This window comes from Peromyscus eremicus, chromosome 5 (genome assembly GCF_949786415.1).
Source record: "Peromyscus eremicus chromosome 5, PerEre_H2_v1, whole genome shotgun sequence".
Classification (NCBI taxonomy): Eukaryota; Metazoa; Chordata; class Mammalia; order Rodentia; family Cricetidae; genus Peromyscus; species Peromyscus eremicus.
In genome coordinates this window covers 27559493-27584506 of record NC_081420.1, presented here as the reverse complement: position 1 = coordinate 27584506, position 25014 = coordinate 27559493, and the positions used below count along the sequence as shown (strand labels likewise).

General features: G+C 41.5%; 1 protein-coding gene across 4 annotated transcripts in view; it reads left to right on the top strand.

The window, feature by feature from the left end:
• Positions 1–25014, top strand: part of Fars2 (phenylalanyl-tRNA synthetase 2, mitochondrial) — a 453987-nt gene that overhangs the window by 27860 nt on the left and 401113 nt on the right. For 3 of the 4 annotated variants that reach the window (XM_059263160.1, XM_059263159.1, XM_059263165.1), the window contains exon 2: positions 6784–6870. The exons of the other annotated variant lie outside the window; for it this stretch is intronic. The gene's annotated coding sequence lies outside the window, so the exon portion shown is untranslated. The remainder of the gene's footprint in view (positions 1–6783; positions 6871–25014) is intronic. 4 annotated transcript variants of the gene reach the window in all.

Here is a 25014-nt window from a genome sequence, read left to right as displayed (position 1 = left end):
TTAAAGGATATGTGAATTAAAAATTAGATGGATATTCCCAAATTGTTTCCTATTAAATTTTTATCAGCAATTTCTTTTTTCTTAGACCATTGGATCTTTCCCAATCTTTGATTATTTAAAATGATCTCATCATTTGAATATGCATTTTTCTAGAGTGAAATGGAATGATATTTCATGGAGTGACTTTCAGAGGCATTTGCAATTCCTTTTGGGTGACTTTCTGCCTCTGGTGATTCCCATTTTTCCATTCAGAAGCTGGACTGTGAGGCGCTTACTATTGTAGTGCTTTCGTGTGGAGTTTTGGTTGATACGTTGGAATAACATGAAGGCACTAGTCATCTCTTTGTACTCTATTATTATAGTTTTATTTGTTTTAATCACAAGTGACTCAGCGTTTATCAGATGCCTTTAGAGAGTCTGGAGGGGTGGGGCATATGATTGGAAGAATGAATTTCCAATAACAATTGTTGCCACATTCTATGTATGACTGCCATATGGCACATTCCCCTGCCATGCTGCTTTTCTATTAGCAATTAACAGGGTTTTGTTTGCCAATATTTTATTTGTGATTTTTGCATAGACTTTAACAAGTAGCATTTAGGAATGTCTGATTTATATCTGATTCCTCAATGAAACAGCTTTCCCCAGTTTATTGATAGCTTCCTAATGGTCAGTGCCTTTCCCCATCCCCAGTATTTTACCCTCTGGATTCACTTGTGACATTTCACACCCCCTAACACCTAATTGCTCCCCCCCCCCCCATGAGTTTTCTCTGTGTAGTTTTGGTGCCTGTCCTGGATCTTGCTCTGTAGATCAGGCTGGCTGATCTACTGTGAAACATTGTGGAAATAGGTATAAAAATATGTACATGGTGAGGTATGTGTTGAACATCAGGCACAAGACAATCAGTCTTTATTTCTTTTTATAATTTATTCTTGTTAACTTTTTCGAATGTAAGGAACAGGACCTATTGATTTATTACTAGTGTATGTTGTTGTATGTGACAGTGCAGGTGCTAGTGCAGTTATACCAGGGCACACACACGGAAGCTGAAGGACAGCATTCAGGAGTCAGTTGTTCCCTTCTTCCATGGGACCTGGGGATCAAGTTCAGGCCGTCAGGGACAAGGCCTTTTCCCCCTTGAGCCACTTCACCAGCCCATGGAGCATTGTTTTATCTGGCATAGCAAGCTGCTAGCCTAGCCCTCATTTATTTATTTATTATGAAGATTTTAATGATAAACTTATTCCTCTAACTTCTAAGCATCATTTTCAAATCTACTGCTGCTTGGAACCCTTTTCTGAAGGCGAAGTGCCTCAGCGTTGGCAGGAAAGGAACAAATGGTCTAAGAGGCCAGGTAATTTCAGATCCCTAGACTGCTCAACTTCAGTGAGAGAAAGAAAAATTTGTTCACCTTTTATTAATTATAGTACAATGGAGTTTTAAGCCTGCTTTATGAAAAATAATTGTTGTCTTTGGTACTATTAATGAGTTAGAGATTTATTTACTACTTTTGTTGCCTTTAGAATTAAATATTTAATATATTTGAGAAATAATGTTTCTTTACAAAAAAATCATTGATTTATTACACTAATATGTGGTAGTTAGATATAGAAAGTCTAATAAGACACATTTTATTCCTCCAAAGAGTGGATATTTTACTGAGAGAGATTAATGTCAACAACTTCAGAAAAGTCTGTAGATGTGGAGGTGATGTGAGGTCTGAGGGCAGGGTCACCCTTACAGACAGGCAGAGGGGAGCTTTTCCTGGAGGGTTTTAGTGAGAGCAGGACTTAGCTAGGAGACATTGGTGGGCTTTTCCTGGTTGAGGATATTTTTGATACAGGTTTGTGCTTCTGGCTGGTTGATGTTTGGAGAGGGATAGTTGATGGTAAGACATGAGGTTTATCAGATGTTAAGGAAACAAATTATGAATCTAAAATTCTTTAATTTTTCCTGGAGAGTTTTGGGTAGGAAATCGGCTCCTGTGACACAGATACTTTTGCCTGGATTGCTGGTCAGGGTACATGTGTTGATTGGCAGCAGCGGCCTGTATTTGTGGTATGTTCTGGTAATCAAGGTAAGAATGATGGTCTGAGCCAGCAGCGGTGTAGGGAAAGGAGAAATAGGAGACTAGTGATGCCTCTCAGTTTTCAGGGTGGAGTGCCCAGGCGGTTGTTAGTAATGTTCTCCCAGTTAGTAAATTCTTAGTAAGTTCATAAGGTTGGGGATTTGCCAAGTAGAAGATCCCCAAGGGACACTCAAATGTAGAAGCCCCACACGTGGATGTATATGTAAGCTGAAGCTCCAAGGGATGCTGGACTGAATTGAAAGCCTTGAGGAACTTTGACATATAGCATTGGCATCTCAAGCTCATCATATTTGAAGATAGTTTAGATCAAAAACCACAAAAGGATGTAGCAGAGACTAGAACATAGACAGTGATGGAATTCTGAGAGGGATGATTGAAGGACAAGTCTTTGAAGGAGACTGAATTGAAATGGTCAGAGAGATGAGAGAAAAGTAGGAAGAGAGCCCCTTACAGAGACCCGATTTTGAAGAAGGTTCAAGTGGTATTGTTGGGATTCAACAGAGTTGAAGTGAGGTAAGCACAGAGGTGGCTACTGTGTAACACAGGGAGCCACTGGCCCCTGCGTGAAAGTCCTCCAGGACAGTGGAGGGGAGGCCTAGTGCTCACTGTGCTGACAGATAGCTGGATGAGAAATTGGAGGTGACTGCTTCAGGTGTCAGTTCCTGAAAACTGTGATGCCGTATCGGGTCATGTAACTGCATGTGGGAGTTCTCAAGGCTTTGGCAACAGCAATAGTTTTTCAAAATACAGAAACCAAAAATTAAAGCCAAGTCCAACCAGTACTGAATCGCTAGTATTTCTGGTTACACTCACCTACTCTGTGTCATGTGACTTCACTGCTTCCTTGGTTCTGAGCACACAGCATGGGCAGTTTGCCCTGGCTTGGTTGTTGTTATTGTTTGCCTTGTTTTTACTGTGCATACATTTTTCTGCCCTCATAGATATCAAATGTTTTAATTATGGGAACAAAGAATGTTTACTACCTTCATTCGTCAGCATAATTGAGTTAGTTTATCTTTCATTTGTAGTGTATAGAATGTATGATTTAAAAAATTGTTTGATTTGCTAATGTAAGTTTCATAAAAGATCATTCCATAGATTTTGGCCTGGTATTAGGACAGATTCAGCAATTTCTGAAGTGGCGCTAAACATACTTCTGCCATTGTTTACTGAATATTTGTGTGAAGTGGCATGTCTAGTATTGATACTTATAAAATCAAAATATCAGTCAACTCTGAAAACATTAAAGATGCTCTGCATCTGTGTCAAGGATGATTAAACTTTCAAGCAAGACTGAATTCTTTATGTAAAAATAAACACATTTCATTATTATGCAAATTTACTTCATATAAATAAATAGTGAAATTATGTACATACTAAGAAATGTTCTAAAATACATTTGTAATGATTTATTATCAGTAAATATTTGATTTGTGTATCTGTTTTATGTACTGCATATCCAGGGCAGTGTAAACCTTTTCTGGTGCACAGGGGTTGTGAGTGGAAATGTTTAAGAAGCTCCATGTAGATACTAAGTCTGTTCCTTCTTGAGAAAGAAAGAGATAAAGCCCTGAGAAGGAAGGGAGCTGCTACTGGATGGGATCGGCAAGAGAGAGGTGCTTTTGGGCTTAGTGAGAGAAATGTGGGTCTATGTTGTGCTGAAGTGACTGAGCCATGAGGCTTTGGCCTAGGCAAAATGCAGCTTCCTCCTCTACTGACAGGATGAAGCAGGAAAGAATGGGCACCCATGTGGTTAAGAGTGCATGCTTAGAGGGTGGGATGAGAGTGGGAAGGATCCTGACTCCTTATCGTAAAGAAGGTAAATGAATTAAGCTTCAAAATAGACTGTTTTTTAAGATTTCACTGTCTAGAAACTTCAATTGTTTCTAATCCTTTAAACCCCAGTGGAGGAAAAGTTATTACTTAATGGTAATGTACATCCTTACTTTTATTAGTCTTGGCAAAAGCTCATTTCCAGACTGTATGTACCATTTTTCATCTGTCAGAGGGCTTGCTCAAATTATATTCTTGTCATGGGCATTTTGGAGCTTGAGGACAACAGAAGTGTTTGCAGCATGAATTCTCAGTGCTGATTTTGACCATAGCAAAGTGGCTGTGAAGGCTGAAGGTCAAGGGTTTGATTGATTGGGTGATTAAAAATTCCTTTTCAAACAAATTAGATGTGGCAGATTTGCCACAGGTAAGAAGTACTACAAGGAAATGAATCTGATTAGCAGATAAAACTTCTAGGGTCATCAAAAAGGAAGTTTTGTGTTTTACACACACACACACACACACACACACACACACACACACACACCCATGAATGGCCTACATAGGAAGGCATACTTGGTATTGTACAATTCAGATATATGAAGCACAGTTGTTCTTTATGTTTATAAACATATGCAAGCACAAGATAAGTGTGTTTTTATTTTTAATTTAGAGACTGGTACTTACCCTAGTGCTTGAGGTTAGCCATTCACTATATTTGTCTTTATATTTGGGGTCGTTGAGGTTACTAGATTTGTGATTAGACACTTGGATTTGTGGTCCCTTGTTTAGGAGGAAGTGTTAGGGGATGGAAGGAAGTGTGCAGGCAGGAGAATTGTAGCATTTACTGAGTAAAGAGGAGAAGGGTATGTGGGGTGGTGGGCTGAGGCAGTAGTCTGTGAAGAACACATACATCTGTTTTTCCGAATTTTAAATTTATTTTTGTTCTAAAGTTTAGATTTGTAGTCCATAAAGGGTAATGTTGTAGAATATTATTTTAAGGTGTGTTACTTTTGTTTATGTTGCATTTGTTTAACTCTGTGAAGCTGTGTTACTTTGTCTGTCTAAAACACCTGATGGTCTAATAAAGACCAGAATGGCCAATAGTGAGACAGGAGAGAGAAATAGGCGGGGCTGGCAGGCAGAGAGAGAATATATAGAAGGAGAAATCTAGGAGAGAAAAGAAGGAAGTAGCCACAGAAGGAGGAGAACATCAGGGGCCAGCCAACCAGCTACACAGCAAGCCACAGAGTAAGAGTAAGATTTACAGAAATAAGAGAATGGGAAAAGCCCAGAGGCAAAAGGTAGACAGGGTATTTTAAGTTAAGGAAAGCTGGCAAGTAACAAGCCAAGTTGAGGCCAGGCATTCATAAGTAATAATAAGACTCTGTGTGTGATTTATTTGGGAGCTGGGTGGCAGGCTCCCCAAAAAAGAGCAAAAACAAATGACAGGGTAAAAATGCAGTGTGCTGCTGGCTACCTGGGGATTGGTCTACTTGAGCCCTATTTTTATTTTTTTCTTGGGAATTTTATAATAAAGTACTTTTAAGAGAATCAATAGAAGCTGGCCGTTGGCGGTGCATACCTTTAATCCTAGCACTCAGTGGCAGAGGCAGGAGGATCTTTCTGAATTCAAAGCCAGCCTGATGTACAGAGAGAGTTCTAGGACAGCCTGGGCTACACAGAGAAATCCTGTCTTGAGGAGAAAACAAATCAATAGAATACAGTCTCTTGTGGGAGGCCAGTTCCCACCTTTTCAAGGATTTATAGGAGGAGGAGAGAGGGATAAGAAATATTAGAAAGAAAGATAGTGAAGAGGAGAAAGATAGCAACACAGGATAGCTTCTGGAGGACCTGGGTCAGTACCCAATGGCCTTTTCCATTCATTCAAAAGGACTTTTTATAACAATGCCAAGGGGAGGGACAAAAGACCTCCCCCTTGCTAGATCAGAGCACATCACACAGCCAAGTGTAGACCCTTCCAAACACGTGGTAACCACACCCGCGGTCAAATCATCCCTGTTTGCAGCCCTGCTGGGTAAAGCAAGCTCAGATTCTCTGACCCTGAGTAAGTGCCCACTAGGAAACCTCTGTGGGTGTCCACAGTCTCTCAAGAGCAGGGAACTTTCTTCTTTCCTTCCTCCTGTCAGATCTGTATGGTAGCTTTAACCTTTGAGCCTGTTTCTGAGATGATTGTTAGCAAGCAATTGAGGAATTAAAGTATGACAATCAGTTGTGTTCTCTCTAGTTAGCTTTATAGTGTGTAGATGTGTGGCTTCTTTGTCTTCATTCCACTGCAGTGGATGTTTACACTAAAGGGTGTTTTCCTGAAAAAGAAGCCGAGTGCTGAAGTGGCTGCTCACAGAAGGCATACAACTCAGAGGTGGAGGATCAGTCTTTGCCTAGCCTTCAGTAAGGACTGCAGGGAGTCAGAGAGGCAGGCAAGTAAGATAGGGGCTGATATTGAGCTGTGTGGTAGCATATACTTTACAACTTACATGTGTGGGGAATGGATAAAATCCTAAGGAAATGTATATTGTTGGCATAAGCATAGCCAAGTAAAGCATCCTAATGTTAATACCTTATCTAAGTGGAATTATATAGCATTTGTCTTTTCATGAGTGGTTCATTTCATTTGGCATAGTATTTTCAAGGTCATCCATATTGTAGCATGTATTCGCAGTTTCCCTTTCTAGGCTAGTGAATGCTTCATTTTATATATACAATACATTTTGTTGCATGCATTTAATACATGCATCTTCTGATGGACTTATGCTTCTGTTTTTAACTATGTAGATAATATGGCCATAACAATGCATTCCTGGTATCTTATTATATCCCTGCTTTTAGTCCTTATGTTCATACAATGCAATGTGGAACTTTTGGACCATATAATAAGATGGTGTTCAATTTTGCAGGCTCTTCTGTACTGTTTCCTTATGGTGGCTGTCTGATTTTGCAGTCCCACAAGCAAGTCCACAGGGGTTCCAGTCTCCACCTAGGAGGTAGGTACTATTGTCCTCAGTGTTAGAAAGCAGGAAGGAAACAGAGAAAAGCTAAGTGACTGTCACACAGCTGAAGTCAATTCATATGTGTAGATCAGAATTTGCACTCACCATCCAGACTCCAGCATGATGTGCCATTACACGCAGGTGTGAAAAGCACAGAGACCCAGCAACAGATCCTGGATTCAGAGTCACAGCTGGGAGGGAAGCTACTGTTAGCCTTTACACTCTTTATGTTAAAAATGCTATTTAAAATAGAGTAATCTTTAAATATCATAATATGCCTTTTCCTCGACTCTCTGAATTTATACTTTAAAATGTTTCTTTTATTTAAAATATTATCTTAAAAAATGTCAGCAGTGTTTGGTTTTCTTTTTGACTTTCTTGAGTAAATTTTTTGTTTAAACCTTTTGAATAAATATGCATTGATTCTAGTGAATTTTAAAATATAGCTCTGCTCTATCCCTCTCCGTCAGAAGTTTGCTTTCAAATAAAACTAAGCTAAGTATTCAAAGTCTATTTAAGCTGGGGAAGCCTGGAGGGGAGCAGTGGTAAACACTTGGGTTTCTTTTTATTCAGATAAAGTGAACTTACAGCTTTTATCCACAGAGGAAAAATAGGAAACATATTCATTCTTCTGCATTTATTTTGCTAAGAAAATATTGGTTCTCTCCCTAAAAGGACACATGGGGTTATGTGCCTTTCAAAAATGGAGCCATGCCTAGGTTGCTGGCCCAGTTCAGCTGGTGTGTTCATGTCACAGGGTCTCCAGTACCTCACACTGATACTAAGGAGGATACCAGAGGTCTCCCAGAGCTGGCCTCATTAGGGCTAACTTGTAAGCAGGAAGCTGGGTTGTACTCTGTCTTCAGCTTCTCTTACAGAGTTGAGAGGAGAGAAAAACATCCTATCCCAGTGCCCATGGCTCACATCCTGTTGAGATGCTACTCAGGCAGAAAACTTCCTAACATGCAGGAGGCTGAGTGCAATCCCAGTACTAAACAAAGAACCACATAGAAACAAACAGAGAGATACCAGGGTCTCATCCCCACTCTGACTGGTTTCATACTAAAAATGCTTGCAATTTTAACATATGGCAGAAAACTTCCTAACATGCAGGAGGCTGAGTGCAATCCCAGTACTAAACAAAGAACCACATAGAAACAAACAGAGAGATACCAGGGTCTCATCCCCACTCTGACTGGTTTCATACTAAAAATGCTTGCAATTTTAACATATGGTAAAGGTATTGGGGACTTAGTTGGGCAGTGGTGGCACACGCATTTAATCCCAGCACTCGGGAGGCAGAGCTAGGCGGATCTCTGTGAGTTCGAGGCCAGCCTGTTCTCCAAAGCGAGTTCCAGGAAAGGTGCAAAGCTACACAGAGAAACCCTGTCTCGAACCCCCCCCCCCCCAAAAAAAAAAGGTATTGGGGACTTGGCTATATTGTCCTTAACTTCTTTCTTATAGTTCTTTAGGTCTGTCTCAGTTAGGGTTTCTATTGCTGTGAATAGACACCACCACCACAACTCTTATAAAGCCAGTCCCTCAATTGGGACTGGCTCAGAGTCTTAGTCCATTATCATCATGGCAGGAAGTTTGGGGGCATGCAGGCAGCCATGTGCTGGAGAAGAAGCTGAGAGTTCTACATCTGGATCCACAAGCAGCTGGAAAGACTGCCACCCTGGGTGTGTCTTGAGCATCTGAGACCTCAGAGCCCACCCTCAGTGACACACTTCCTCTAACAAAGCCACACATGCTCTAATAAGACCATACCACCTAATAATGCCACTCCCTATGGGCCAAGCATTCAAACACATGAGTCTATGGGGGCCATTTCTATTCAAACCATCATAAGGTCTTACTTAAATGTTTTACTGTGATGAGTCACAAAAATACCTTTTCCCATGCTATCCTCATTAGCCGAGTTGCTGGGGTATATTCCTCACATAGGAAGGGAATCTCTTTTATTATTATTTGACTTATGCTACAAAATTACTCTTCTATCTTTGCTTTATTTAGCAGCTTGGGGGTCCAGCCCTCAGTGCCACTACCCAGGGTTACTCAGAGAAATGCTTCTCAGAAGCAGGGATGGAAAGATTTCTATAATACCTTCACACACCACCTGAGGGGCATACTCTTTATTCTTTATTTTTTTGCTCTCTATTCTTCTATTTTCTAATTTTCTTTCTACAGCTTCAATTCCCTCTTGCTTCTTTGTTCACCTAGCTTAAATACATTTTTTTTACAGGACGCTTGAAGCAGTGAGAAAAAAGTTACAAGAATTGTATCTCATTGGTCATAGCACATTCCTTGGGTAAACGATAAGGACAGAGCCATTTGCCATGGCAGTGTAAGGTTTCAAGGTTTCTGGTGTCAGACTGTGATCAGATGCCAGGGGCACAGTGCCTGGTGAGACAAGCTGTGAGACATCGGTCTTTTATCAGCCAGACTTGGCAAGTGAAGAATTGGCATGATTTTTTAGGTTGCTTTGTGATAGTAACCTTGGTTAGACATCTGCAACTCTGACCTTGTACATATTTGTAAAGATTTTAACTTAGGATCCATTGACAGAGTCATTCAGTCTAGTTTGAAACTGTTCTGAGGTTTCAAATCAGCAAAATATATGTAGCTTGTCTTAGATTGGGGAGAAATTGTTGTTTTCTTATGTTAGTCTCAGTAAAAGGAACAAATCAGGCGTTTAGTGTCTTACAGTCCTTGTGAGACAATAGATCTAGTTATGAAGCATATTTTAGTATATTTCTATTCATCAAAATTATACAGCTTAATGAGAAGTCATCTTCCTGACCATCCACAAATATATGTGCCCATAAGATTGAGATGCAATCAAGAGATTACATACAGCTTGGTGGTGGAGGCGCACGCCTTTAATCCCAGCACTCAGGAGGCAGAGACAGGCAGATCTCTTTGAGTTCGAGGCCAGCCTGCCAGGACTTTTCCACAGAGAAACCCTATCTCAAAAAATTAAAAAAAAAAAAAAGATTACGTATAGATGTGATATAAAATTAGTGCAGGATTGGGAAGATAGCACAGTTGTTTCTGCACATGTGAAATTGCAGACAGGAACAACTGTTTCGGAGTTGGTGGCCTTGCAAGCCTTGCATGGCAGTGTTCCTCCATCAGGGAATCATTAGTCTGGTGGGTTGACATCTGAATTATCAATTACTATCTGCTGTAACTGTGTCATGGCCTGCAATAGCTAGTGACATTGCTCCTGACAGCTTTAGTGCTGGTTGCTATAGCAGAAAGATTTAGTTCACTCTGTAGAGCCATGCACTCCAAAGTACAGAAGAAGGGCAGAGATTTGTCTGTCTAGATGTCAGCACAAGCTCTAGGTCACTGGTGGTGTATTAGTCAGGGTTCTCTAGAGGAACAGAATGAATCTGTGTGTATGTGTGTGTGTATATACTTCTGTGAATGCGTGAGTATATACACACAGACAGACAGACAGATACAGACAGACAGACACACACAAAGGAGATTTATTAGAATGGCTTACAGGCTGTGTTCCAACTAGTTCAACAATGGTTGTCTACCAATGGAAGGTCCAAGAATCCAGTTTAGTCCAGGAGGCTGAATGTTTCAGTTGGTCTTCAGTATACACTGGAACCCTGAATAAGTAGGCTCTAATGCCAGTAAAGGAATTGACTTGCTATTGAGAGCGAGAGCAAGCAGGCAAAGAGAGAGCAATCAATTCTTTCTTCTCTGTCTTTTATACCGGGTGCCAGCGGAAGGTGTGGCCCAGATTAAAGGTGTATCTTCCCACTTCAAAAGATGTAGATTAAAGGTGTATGTTCCCACCTCAGAGATCTGAATTAGAAGTGGGTCTTCCCACTTAATGATTTGAAAAAGAAAAAAATCTCTCATAGGTGTGCCTAGACATTTGGGCATTAGTTAATTCCAGATGTAGTCAAGTTGGCACCCAAGAATAGCCATCTCAGGTGGCTACTTAGTTGTGTAAACTGAAGACTGATTGATGTCTTTTGCTGTTATTTCTGATAGTTCCTAAAGGCTTTTAATTTAAACATTTACCTCCTCTGAAGCACAGTGTTCCAGCTCTTTCTGCTTCCTCTGTTTGGAAACACCCATGCCTGTCTTTAAAGTAGAAGATCTGGGTTTATGTGTGAGTAGACCACAGTTATTGCAGTCTTCTTACATTTGGAGAACAGAAGGGAAGAAGCTGTGTTTCTTGCATTTCTTCTTTCTCTAAGGACAGTGGCTATGTTGGACTGTGACTTTAAGGGTACTTAGTAGAAATTTCCTCAGAGTTTCGGGACTGTTTAAAATGGAATGTTTTAAGATGGGCATGGGGACACACTCCTGTAGAGGCAGAAAGATTAACAGTTCAGGGCCATCCTGGGCCACCTATGAAACTGTCTCAAAAAAATGAAAAATAAATGAAAAAGTGCTTAGGTATAATACTTGATAATGGTGTCATTACTTTGTTTCCTATTTTTCTGTGAGTGCTGCTCATAGCTGGAGCAACAAAAATGCAGGACTGATTGTGGTCTTCCTGCAGCGTATGTCTTAGAGATCTGACTGATGGCTAAAAATGACTGAGTTGAGTAGCTGAGGACAAATACTTCCTTACCCACTCCAAAACCAGTTTTGATGTAGTTAAAACCTTCATATACACAGTCTCTGCTATCTGCTGGGAAGCTGATTCCACCCACTACAGATACCAAAGTACATAAATACCCTATAACAATATACTATTTATGTATCACCAGAGCACATCCTCCTGAATATGCTCATGCATCCCTAGATGATTTATGACTCCTAACACACTGTGAATGTTATTCAGAAGACTGCTACACTCTGTTGTTAGGAAATAATAACAATAAACAGTCTGTATCTGTTTAGTACATATGCAGGATTTTTTTTTTGTCCTAATTATTTTTGGCCAACATATGTTTGAACTCATGGATGAAGACTCCATGAACTAGATGTATATGTGCATATGTGTGCACTATAAAATATCTGAATGTTAGGTCTGTTTGTGTCCCTGTATACCTGCTGATTCAGAGTGAAATGAAAGTTCTCATCTTTGGCCTATGACATTTATTGGAGACACCTGATGCTGACTTTGTGTGGTCTTTTCAGAGAGGTGCAAACAGTGTTTGGCATGACATTTCTGTTTAGGAAATCTTTTAGCAGTGTGGGGACCTGGGAAATGGTTCTTTTAACCTTTATGCAAATTTCTTCCCTTGGTTAATTTCTGAGGTGACAGGTATGTGTAGAGGTGCGAGTGAGACAGAGGCACGGATAGATGTGAGACAGATTATTTAGATAATGGCCTGTGACATCTGGTCATCTCCAAAGTCTTAGAAAATGAGGTTGTGCTCTTTAGGGGCTTCCAGGTGTCTTCTGGAACAGTTGGCATAGCTTCTCTGGGCTCTACTTAGTTATTTTTCCTGTTTCTATCTGTAGTTATTCCTAGATTGTTGACCACCATTGTGGGCTTGTTATTTAGATATGTCACTAAGAAATGGTCCAAGGCTAGAGAAACAAGGCACAGAAACAAAATTAATTTTCTGATGTCTTAAATTTGTTTTTGTCTTTTTAAAAATATTCTAGCCTGAAGGTGGTGGCGGCGCACGCCTTTAATCCCAGCACTCTTGAAGAAGAGGCAGGTGGATCTCTGTGAGTTCAAGGCCAGCCTGGTCTAGAGATCAAGTTCCAGGGCAGCCAGGGCTACACAGAGAAACCCTGTCTTGAAAAAAACAAAACAAAACCAAAAAACCAATCAAAACAAAAATATTCTAGAAATTGGAAATAAAGATGAAACAAGGCAACAGCAAATACTCTTTAAAACCCAGCCTGTGGTTTCTTGGAGATATTCTGCCAGCCCTTTTTCTACAGCAAGTTCCTGGGTCTATCTTTTCTTCCTCCCCCTCCTCCTTTCCCTGTTCTTTCTCCCACTTCCCCCTGCTTTTCCCTCCTTGGTTTTTGAGACAGGGTTTTACCATGCAGATCTGGCTGGCCCAGAACTTGTTATGCAGACCACCCTGGCTTCAAACTTTTGATGATTTCCACTTCATCCTCCTAAGTGTTAGGATTAAGCATGAGATGTCATGTTCACCTTGCCAGCTCCTGGGACTTTTCAAAGACAGCATCATTTCTACAGGAGTCAGTTCTGAACTCACTAAGTCTACCATAGGTTTGTAAGTGTAAATGTTATATGAGTGTCATTTTCCTGATGGGACTGCAATGTTTTGGATTTTTGTGGTTATGAACATTTTATATTCAAATAGTGAAATAATTGGCATACAACCCTTGTTGACATACAAATAAATTGAGTTTCAGGTGAACCAATAAACACAGGCTCAATGTACAGTATTTTTGTCCACTTACATTTTGACTGCTGTCTCTCAAGAGGTCAGGCGTGGAATGTTTCCACTTCCAGTGTCATGTTCATACACAAAAGTTTTAAATTTGGGGGCATTTTTGACTTTGAAATGGAAGGATATTCAGTCCGTATTAGGACAGGGAGTGCACGGGTGACAATGTGAAATAATTTTGTTATTTGTCAAGTATCATTCCAGTTTAGTTGATAGACCTACAAAAACAGGAAGTAATGTTAGGAGATTTCCATGGACATCTCCTCCATGTCAGGTGTTCAGCTGAGCAAATAGCTGGATTTCAGTGTGTCTCCTGCCCTCTGAGGGTTTACCAGCTCACTCTAAGCTGCTGGCCAAGTGCCCCTTTCTTCTTTGAACAGAAGGAGAGTGATGTGTGTGTGTGTGTGTGTGTGTGTGTGTGTGTGTGTGTGTGTGTGTATGTGTGTATGTGTAACTTACTAGTTTATCTGTTTATTGACTGAAGTCCTGATGCTACCAGGTGTCATCCTTGTCAGTCGCAATACACCATCATCTCATTAGCATATTAGCTGTAGGACAGTGCACCAGTTGTAGGAAAGAGCAAATTATAGATGTTTCCTGCTTTTCTGGAAAGAAGTCAATACAGGGCTCACAGAATGGCTCAGTGGGTGGCCTGGAGAGATGGCTCAGTGTGTAAAAGTGTTGGGTATGAAGCTTGACAACCTATGTTGGATTCCTGCATCCACATGGCAGAAGGGGAGAACCAACTGCCACTGATTGTCTCCTGTCCTAGTCATCTTAGCACTTGAGTGCCTCCCCTCCAATGAGTAAATAAATGCCATTTTTTTTTTAAGTCAACAAAGATGGCTTAACAAGTACACTCAGTTATAAGTACTAGGTTCCTATTGGTGGTCTACTTTTGGGACTACCTCATGACTTGCACGTGCAAGTAGTGCTCAGAGGGAATTGGTCCAGAATGGGGAGGGCAGTGGAAACACCTGGGCTTATGCTCAGGAGGATGCCTAACCTGGGCTGCACATATACTTTGTCTACCAGGTAAGGACTCTGTATACTGTTTGACTGCTGTGTGCATGGCTGGCAGTTTGTTCTGAACTTTGTCAATTAAATTTTCTTCAATTTATTGTCTTTCTTGTTGGATCATAAACATATGTCAATAGGGACTGTTATCTTTAAAATGATGAATTTATGCTGGTTTCCTAGAGTGTCTAGTGCATTGTTGTGGGTGATGTGTGTGTAGTGACTTTGTGTCTCTTGAATGGATGAATAAAGGAAATGAGTATTTTGTTCTCTTCATCCTGATGGCACAAAGCCTTGGGATGAAGCAACAGATCCCGTAGTTCCCATGCTCACGTGGGAAAGCACACTTCACTACAACATTTCTACAAAAGAATTTAGGACAGGCATGTTTTTTTCATTTATGGACCAAAACCTTTTGTGGTGGTTTGAATGAGAATGGCCCCTGTAGGCTCACATATTTGATTTTTGTTGTTGTTGTTGTTTTTGTTTTTCAAGACAAGGTTTCTCTATGTAGCCTTGGCTGTCCTGGAACTTGCTGTGTAGATCAGGCTGGTTTCCAACTCAGAGATCTGCCTGCCTCTGCCTCCCAATTGCAGGGATTAAAGGCATGTGCCACCACTGTCCAGCAGGCTCACATATTTGAATGTTTCATTCCCAGTTATTAGAACTGTTTGAAGGATTAAGAGGTGTGGTGTTGCTGGAGGAAGTGTGTTGCTCAGGATTGGCTTTGAGGTTTCAAAAGCCAATGCCAGACGCAGTGTCTTTGTTTCTTCCCACAACTTGTGGATCAGATGTGAGCTGTTGGCTACTACCCTGGTACCATGCCCACCTGCCTGCTGCTATGCTCCCGACCATGATGTTCATGGACTAACCCCCTTAAAATGTAAGCAAGCATCCAGTTAAACTTTTCCTTTTATAAGTTGCCTTGGTCATGTTGTTTCATCACTACAGTCGAACAGTAATTATGACAGCTGTCTTGGTGCAGCTCAAGGAAGGAAGGATATATTTTAGTTTATGGTTTGAAGGGCTGCAGTTGGTCATGGTGGGGAAGACACGGCAGCAGGAGTGTGAGGCCCTGATCACATTGTGTTCATGTCAGGAAGGGGGAGAGGGAGAGGAAGAGGGAGAGGGGGAGGGAGAGGGGGAGGGGGAGGGAGAGGGAGAGGGAGAGGGAGGGAGAGAGAGAGAGAGAGAGAGAGAGAGAGAGAGAGAGAGAGAGAGAGAGAGAGAGAGATGCTTTGTTCACTCCCTCCTTTTCATTCAGTCTCCAGTACATGAGATGGTGTTACCCACATTCAGGGTGAATTTACTCTTTTCCATTAAACTTTTCTGGACACACCTGTATAGACACACTCAGAGATTTGTTTCTTGACTATTCTAAGTCTAATCAAGTTGATAGTGAAAATTAGCCTTCACCAAAGATGCCTGAATTGACCTCTTCCTCCTCTGGGTAGTCTTCCAAGACATCTGGTGGGACTGCCTTCTTCTGTGTGGCCTCAAGCCCAGTAAGATTAATATCTTTTCTGAAGCCACACAGGTGGTGGGTGTCTGGGAACTCCAAGGAGGGACTCCTGATCCCCAGATTAGCGTCTCTGCAGATACACATTGAGCTTCAGTGTGGACCACACATGTTCTCTTGTCATGGAGCAGAAATATGTTTAGGATGACAGCTTCAATGGACTCTGCTAGAGAGTGTCCAGAGTGGCACAGGCCTGGAGATTTGTGTTGAGTTCCAATAGATTGTGCAGGGTCACAGTTCAGTTCTATATAGAGTTACAGGTAGTGTTATTTCTGAGATTGTAAAACTGTGTTTTTTTTTTTGTTGTTGTTGTTTTGTTTTTTAAGGGAGAATGTGCAGTGATGAATATGACTGATGATTTGAATGTGTGTTTTTCACACTCGTGATCCTAATAAAACTCATTATGACCCACATGCCTCGAGAAGTGATGTAAGATTGTCAAGGGAGCATTAACTTTGGGCTTCTTGATTTCTCTTGTGACTGAAGCTCAGCTTCAATATTGTCTCTGCCATGCGTTGGTTTTCCTCCTTTCTTTCCATAACCCCCTTGACCTGATGTATTGTGCATATTTAGTTGTGTAATTGAAATTCTGAATAGAAGCACATTAATAGGAAGTGAGTATTCATGATGAATGCCAAATGAAGGAACTTAGGAGACAAAGGAGAATTATCAGTGCACCAGCTTTTACCAGCCCATCAGTCTGCCTTAGGAGTTGAAGAATTTGTAGATACCATAACTTACTCCTTCCATGGTGGTCTTGGGCCCCTGGGAATTGATGGTAACCTGATCAGCTGTCAGTGGATACAGCTGCTGTAGGTTCAGGTTTGGAATTCATGGAGGTTTACATTTCAGAGGGCTTTTGCTACCTTCTTGTCACTTTGTCCTTGGTTTGATGGAAGAGCTTATTTTATGCAGAGTGGACAAGCCCCAGACCATTTCCATGGTGTCATACTCTCTGTGTCTGCATTTTCTCTCTGGGACAGCTCACAGGTGATCCAGTTATTCCTACTCTGGACTAGCCGACAGCATCACCTTTCTCTGCTTGTCTGACACTCACACTCTACTGCCTTCTGTGAACAATAGGCATTGTGGCTACTTGGACTAGAAGCTGCTTCGTAAACCCATAGATGATGCCAAGTACCATGCATTTTGCAGCTTGGGTGCTGGAACCCTGATTAGGGACAGCAGGGGCAGTGAGGGAATGAAGAAAAGATAGACACCTGCACAGTGAAGCTCCTAAGTGGGGACTTTTGTGTGTTCATCAGTACAGCACCTGGGGAGGACTTGCTGGTCTCAGTGGGTGGTCTCTGTAGGGAAGCAGTGCCAGGCTGTAAACATCTGGGAGCATAAAGCTAGTTTGCACTGTAGCTGGAGAATTTTTCTCCAGCTCCCACCGCCAAGTCCCACCAGTCCCGGAGCCCACTTATAAAATAAACACACAGACTCTTACATTATTTAAACTGCTTGGCCATTAGCTCAGGCCTATCATTGTCTAGCTCTCACTCTTATATTCAGCCCATTTCTATTAATCTTTACTTTGCCACGTGGCTCGTGGCTTACCGATACTTTACATCTTCCTTGTCTTGGCGGTGGCTCCAGCCGGTCTCCCCTTCCTTCCTCCTTCCTCAATTTTCCTCTCTCCTTGTCCCGCCTATACTTCCTGCCTGGTCACTGGCCAATCAGTGCTTTATTTACATAGAGTGATATCCACAGCATTGCACATACTGATCAATTATTCATAGTGGATGAATGCTTTGCCATTGCTCTTTAGCCTGGGTCATATGGGTAACAGCTTTGTCATTTTCCCATGGGTCTCAGGTTTTGGAGTCCTTGACATGGCTGACTTCTGTGTCAACAATACACATTCACTCAGGACTCCACTTAGACATGGTTTCTTTTGTTCCCTATGGCCAACTTGTCACTTTTTATGGAATTGGATTTTGATCCTGTAACATAGGAATTCAGTGACAATTGTTAGGCCTGTGTCACTCTGGATCCTCTCTCTAGCCACTTCTTTTGAAGTCACTATCTCTAAACACATTCTACTTGGTGGTGAGAAAGGATAATAGTGATTATCCAGCAAAGCTCAAGTAAGTATGTGTAGAGAAACTGGAGGCTCAATGCCCTCTTCTTGATAGATGTTCTGCCACAGAGTACAGGTTTGGTACTGTTTAGCTTTGCTTTGTCTTTAAGGGATTGAAATATTTTCAGAATGAAATAAATATATAGAAAATATGGGGGAAATGAAAGATGAATGAAAACTTACCAATCCTTTGCTATAGGGTAACCTCCAGTTTTCTCTGGTCTCTAGCCCAGCATCAATTTAGGTTCTTGTGTTCCCAAAAGTCAAGGCACAGTTTTAGATGACACAGAGGAGTGTTTAGTTAAATCAAGGAAGGAAATCAAGAACACACTCTTTAGAAAGAGTGGACAGAGCTGAGGAGCAGTGGTCCTACTCCCTGTGAATGTTGCAGCTCTGAGGGGAAAGGCTTCCCCAGTAAATGTGTTACAGCTCTGTAGGGAAAGGCTTCCCCAGTAAATGTGTGGGTTACAGCTCTGAGGGGAAAAGTTTCCCCAGTGGAAGTGTTATAGTTCTGAGGGGAGAGGTCTCCCCATACACGTGTTACAGCTCTGAAGGGAAAGGTATCTTGGCTGTTGGGAACAAGGAATACTACAGAGTCACAGGGCACAACAAGACACAGGAGGGTGGCTGCCTCTGCTCAGCGAGAAGCAGCAGGGAAATGAGCATGAGGCAGGGGTATTAGGGTTTCTTATGAGAGGAGCTTTTTTTCTTTTTTTCCCTTGAGACAGTGTTTCTCTGTATAGTTTTGGTACCTGTCCTGGATCTTGCTCTGTAGACCAGGCTGGCCTTGAACTCACAGAGATCCTCCGGGCTCTGCCTCCCGAGTGCTGCGATTAATGGCTTGCACAACTGCCGCCCCGCCTATGGGATGTAGCTGAAGTTTTCTCTGGTCCTGCCCAGCTCCACAGACCCCGCAGCCGCTTATAAAATAATCACTCAGAAGCTTATATTGATTAAAATTGCTCGGCCATTAGCTCAGGCTTATTATTGACTAGCTCTTACACTTAAATTAACTCATAATTCTTATTTATGTTTAGCCACATGGCTTGGTACCTTTTCTCAGTTCTGTCTTCACATCTTGCTTCCTGTGTCTGGTTGGCAACTCCTGGCTCAGCTTTCCTCTTCCCAGAATTCTCCTTGTCTGTTTATCCTGCCTATACTTCCTGCCTGGCTACTGGCCAATCAGCATTTTATTTATCAACCAATGGGAACAACACATTCACAGCATGCACATCACCATCACCCATCAATGAGAGGAGTTTTCTGTGGTGGTGGTGGTGGTATATGTATTGGGGGAAGCAGGGGACACTGACTAACAAGGTCTGCTTATTTATGGTGGAGACAAACCTAGGACCTTGCACTAGTCAGGTGTGTGTTCTGTCACTGACTCTTGGCTCCTCCCAACAGATCAGCCAAGTGTGCCATTACAGGGCCTTTTCTTTTCATTTCTGTGCATTGCATCATAAACAGTCAATTTTAATGTTGTATAGTCAAAAATTTCTGCAAAGTGATCTTTGTTAGCTGCTCTGCTGTTCAGTCATCAAGTTTACTTATTATCTTGGCTTTGGAGTAGATGATACTGTTCTTAGCTTTAGACTTGCCCAATTTTTGACCTTGGTTTAATTAGCTGAGAAAGTTGTATACCCATTTTTAATTATGAGCATAGAGGGTGGGTTAGAACAGTTTGAAAGAATGGGAAGGAGTGGTTTCTGTTTGGGTTTGTTTGACCTTGTTAAAATTGAGTTGGAAATAGTTATCCAGCTTGCTTTGCTTTGTAGCTGTACTGCACTTCTGATTCATTGTGGCATATCCATTGTGGTCCTATGTGAATTTACTCATTGTGGATGTGATTGGGGTTGTAATTTAGCTTAACTAGTTTTTCTTATGTTATAGAATCCTTTGAATGCTCATGGGTTTTATGATACAAATATTCATCTACAAACAAAATTTAGAAACATAAACGTCCTTGACTTCTAATGAACTTTCTATATATCTACAGTTTTTAATACATGTAGGTAATTTTGAAAAAAGCAAATAACTTGGGACCATCCTCTGGAAGCAATTCAAATTATGAATAAAGCTTCAGTTTTTATGAATGTATCTTTAATTCAGAAGTATGGCAGCTTCATAATACATTCATTTATCCCCAGAAATTAAAGCATAACATTTTCAGTGAGCATTTCCCCTGGGCTTTGCTTACTATTAATCCATAATAAGTCTTGTAACTTACATTTGTGTGATATTTTCTGTTTCAGAAGACTTTTTCATACATTCTCATTTTAAGTTTCATGACAATTCTGAGAAATCGACTGGGAATTGCCTTTATTATCTGAGGCCTTATTGTTTGATACTTGGAGACAATATTGCCAACCTAGGAAAGACGTTAACAATGGTGTAGAATATTAGAGTAAGACAGCAGAAAAAGCAAAGGACTATCAAAGCTTCAAGCTTGTCTCTGTAGCCATGGGAAATGTGCTCATTGAGGAGGGTTTTGAAAAATAGGGTTATTCTCAGAATGCACTAGAAAATGTGGAGCCTTCTATTCTTGCCCTCTATTTTGTACTCTTGTTACCTGAAGAAATATCTCTCAGGTTTTCAAGGCCATGATTCCAAATATAAATTTTAAGAGGTCCAAATGGGGTTCAGATAAAATTTAGTGTGGCCACTCTGCGCAAAAAGTACTGAAGTAGCTACTGGAGAACCAGTGCCAGACAATAGACTCTGTCTGTCCCTTGCTTAATCTCTCAGCTGCTCACCAAGCTGCATGTGTTCTTGTTCCATAGGAGCCTGGGCCTTCAGGAGGGGTCCCATGGCATGAGCACCCTGGACACCTTGTGTTCAGTGGTCTAATAGGGCAGTACAAGTTACTAGGAAGTACAGAACTGTGACAAGTGGCTAGGATTTGAGGATTCTGGAATGGGTGTGTGCCTATTTGAAATGTTATGGGAAGCAAGGCAAGCTGATCTGTAAAGAGCAAAGAACCATTCACCGTGTTATGGTTTGAATTGGATATGTCCCCACAGGCTCATCTTGTATATGTTAGTTCTTACCTGAGAAAATTCTTTTTGAAAGCTCTGGAATCTTTGGCAAGTGGGGCCTAGCTGGGAATCAGGTCAATAGAGGCAGGCCTTTAGAGGTTTTCCTTGGCCTCAGTTTCCTGGTCTGCAGTGATATGAAGAGCCCTCACAGTATGCTCCTGTGGTTGTGAATTAGGCTAGTCTAGCAGACCTTTACCCCAAGAGTAAACCCTTCGGAAACTCGGAGCTGCAAATAAATCTTTCTCTCCTTTGTGGCAGACATTGTGGTCTCACCAATGTGAATGTAAGTTTTACATTTCAAAATAAGCTTCAGATGACAGTATATTCAAATGCCGCCTGCTTTTGTTGTTATAAACACCCCTTGTCATCAGGTTGGGATCCACCAGAGTCTTTCAGCAGGAGACTGCTGCCAGCTAGCTCTAGTTTTCTTGATGCTTCCTCAATTCTTACTGGGTTCTTTGCTCTCTACTCATCCATGAACATGCACTGGATAAAGTGAGAGCAGGGCCGGATTCTTCATTTTATCTGATTCCCAAGTCATGCTCACAATTTTTAGAGCAAAGACCTGCTTGAATTTCTGTTTAATGTGTGTTTTCCTTGTTGATAACTTCGTTGGTTTTCTCGTGGCTAGACATTTAGTTTTCCTTTTTCAAAATGTACTGTTTGAGAATTTCCTACACGAATACAATATTTTGATAACCTCTTCCATGAGCTCCTCTGATATCCCTCCTCCACCACTCTTATTCACAACTTCATGTATTCTCCTTTTAAACTCACTGAGTTCACACGGTGCTGCCAGTAATTTTATTTAAAGAACCCTTTTGTAGGAATTGAGTTATTCTAGGAGGTAGACTTGCCCAATCCAATGGAGGAGTAGGATTCCAGAAGGAGGGGATATCCTAAGCAGAACCCTTCAAAGGAGACAACATGAGAAAGTGTTGAAAAAGAAAAATGGGTTCTGGTGTGGTAGGTTTTGTGGTGGAAATGGTAATAGGTGAATCTAGAGAAGAGGCAATGGTGGGTGTGTGGCTCCCAAAGCTTGCTGAACATTTGAGTCCCTTGGAATTAAGAAAACAATGCAGATGCTTGTCTCTCTTCTCTGGGCATCTTTAGCTAATTGGTTTGGAGTGCACCCTGAACACTGGGAATTACAAACACCTCCCAAATTTCATTGAGTGTCAATATGTGGCAATCTTCGAGCCAATTTGTAAAGAATTTTATGCATTATACAAAGATATTAGAGTTTACTTTTAGAGCAATTTATGGAGTCAGAGGACCCCTGCAAGATTTTAGCCAGCAAGTTTTTGAAGCAGGAAGATTATGCTGATTGCTTGAGGAAAGCACTTTGGAGAAGCTAAGTAAGTAATCTTCCGTGGGTTCTGGGAGTGGAGCTTGAAGCACCCAGTAGCTTTTTGTTCAGTATTCTTTGTGAATTAATTTTCCCTAAGTTCTTTGTGCTGGAGCTGGATATGGTTCTCAGGCACAAATTCTGCTATGAGAATGTTCAAGAAACATGTGCAGAGGATGGGGACACTGGTACATAGAACCCTGTTAGCCTTAGGGTCAGCACACTTGTAAGTTTTGGTAGACAGTTTCTGGTGTTACTGCTTTAGGAAGATTCTGGTCCATATCTACTGATGAGGGTGATAGCTGGCAGACTAGCTTCCTGATGTGCCCTGTCTCATGTAAGTCTGATCTAGAGAATAAATGTTTAGTGATACCTTCTTGCTTGTCCATTTAGAATTGACTTACTTGGCCAGAACAGCTCGCTTCTCTTAAGTGCTTTTTAAATGAATGTTAATGTTAATTTATCTAAGTAGCTAATATTTTGATTTTTGGAAAGGTTAGGAATTTGATATATGTGTAATGTGTGAAAGAAGTATTTTCTAATAAATATTTATTGAGAAGCTTCCTCATATTCTTGCATAGCAGTATAGCTGGTAAGTTTGAGTGAAATACTCTACCTTTCCTTAAGAATCAAAGATGGGAGTTGGAGTGTTCCTGAGTATTAATTCAAATCCTATAACTAATCAAATAGTAGGGAAATACTGTTTGATTTGTTGAATGGTAGAGATAAGTATATCACTAGGGTGCTTAACCCACCCTGTGCCCTGGGCAGAGAGCATGTCTCAGTTTATTTCAGATGCTTAAGCTACTCTTTAGAGTTCGGAAGTCCACGATTGAAGCATGTGGTTTAGGTGAATCCTGAGGGCTCATTTCTTTTTGATGATACCTTCTTGTTTGTTTCCTCACAATCTGGAATAGGCAAGTTAGGTCTCTACTTCTCACATAGACACTGGTCTCATTTATGATGTTCTGTGCCATGACCTAGTCATTTTCTAGAAGGCCCCACTGCCTAATGATATTAAGTTGGGCATTTGGATTTCGGTTTGACACAAAGCCTGTAACAGCAGGTAGCCAGGTCTATCCAGAGTCATCTCTTACCCAGATCTCATGTGTACCTGTGAGCAAGGGTCACGTGGACATGAAGGGAATAAAAAGTGGAATGGCTTTCTTCTGCTTCCACAGAACCCCTGTTTTTGAATCCCATGTACAAGGTGATCATTTCCCCATTTTCTCTCTTGTTACTGTGTATGTATATCCCAGGCTTAATTACATTGAGCTGATTGACTGCATTTGTCATGATGCTGGGAGACTCAAAATCTAGTTTGTTCATCTGTTCTCATTTTATTTTCAGAAGTAGCCTTTTGGTATGTCCTGGATGTGTAGGAGTTGAACACAAGTAGAGGCACGACTGAGTAGTGTTGATGAAAATGTTCTTGTGATGTCTTTCCTTCTTATAGCATTGGTTAGGAACTGTTTCTTGCGTGAGGTGAAGAGTGGTCAGGTAGCTAAGGTTTTGTACTATTCTATCTTGTATCTACTTCCTCTATATTTGCTTCATAATTTCAGTGTGGGAGCCCACAAAGGTTTCCTAGTGAGATCTGAGCTTGCTTTACACAACAGGGCTGCATTAGGGGATGGCTTGACCACATTCATGGTCACCAGGTGTCTAGGATGGTCTGTACTTGGCTGTGCTCAAGGGAGGCCTTTTGCTCCACCACTTGGCATTCCTTTAAAAGCCCTTTAGTAGAGACAGAAAGGGCTGGTGGGTTTTTGACTTAGCCCCTCCCATTGGCTATTCTGTGTTTCTGTCTTGTCTCTCTCTATATTTCTGTTTACATATTCCTTATTTCTCCCTGCTCAAGAGTGCCTTGGGGGAAAAAGTGGGGACAGGCCCCCCCCCGTACTTCTGTATCTATTTACCTCATCCTTTCAAGTTACATTTACATCTACATAGAAAGCTATTAGCTAATTGCCTAGGATGGGAGCTTTTGCTGTCTCTAACGTGAAATCTAGTTGGCTCTCTGAACCTTAGCTGCCATCTTCCCTGAAGATGTGCATTTGAGGGCAAGTCAAATGGCTTTCTGTAGAGAACAGATCATACACTTCCGTTGTCACCTGTCTCTTGAGATTATCCTGTTGAGAGACATGCCATCTTGCAGCAGGAAGGAGGCTGCCAGCAAGCACTGGCAGACATCTGTCTCCTTTACTTCCTGTGTACCTCACAGTTTCATATTGAAACATTTGAGTATTTATCAAAAATGGCTTTCACTGGAAAACACACTCTTTAAAGTAAACTAGTCTTTTAGTTACAAGGAGTGTTAGAGCAATGCAGGGCAGGATTGCTACACAGATGTGCAGCATGACAGTCACTTTTGGATACTCATCATCTTCCAGGATGGCAGCTCTGATGGACATTTTCAAATGGGTTACCTTTTTCAAGTCAAAAATGAGAGGAAGTGCTAGCATACTGTGTGCCTGAGCCCCCACCCTCACACTCTAGGCCAGTCTCCAGAAAGGTCGAGTTGCACAGCAAGGGATGCTATATTAACACGTCTCTTCAATGCTGAGTCTAGCTCATGCCTGTAGCACCCTGCCCTCTCTGCCATCAGTACTGCGTGGGCCTAGCAAGGGACCGACCCACTGTGGAACCTACCTGAGTGCTTACTTGAATGGCGTCCCTTTCCGCAGAGTGTGGCTTCCATGCCAGATTAGTCTGTCAGACCACTCAACCACTGCAGATCACAGACTCTTCCTGCAGCTCAGGCAACAGGGTCGTCA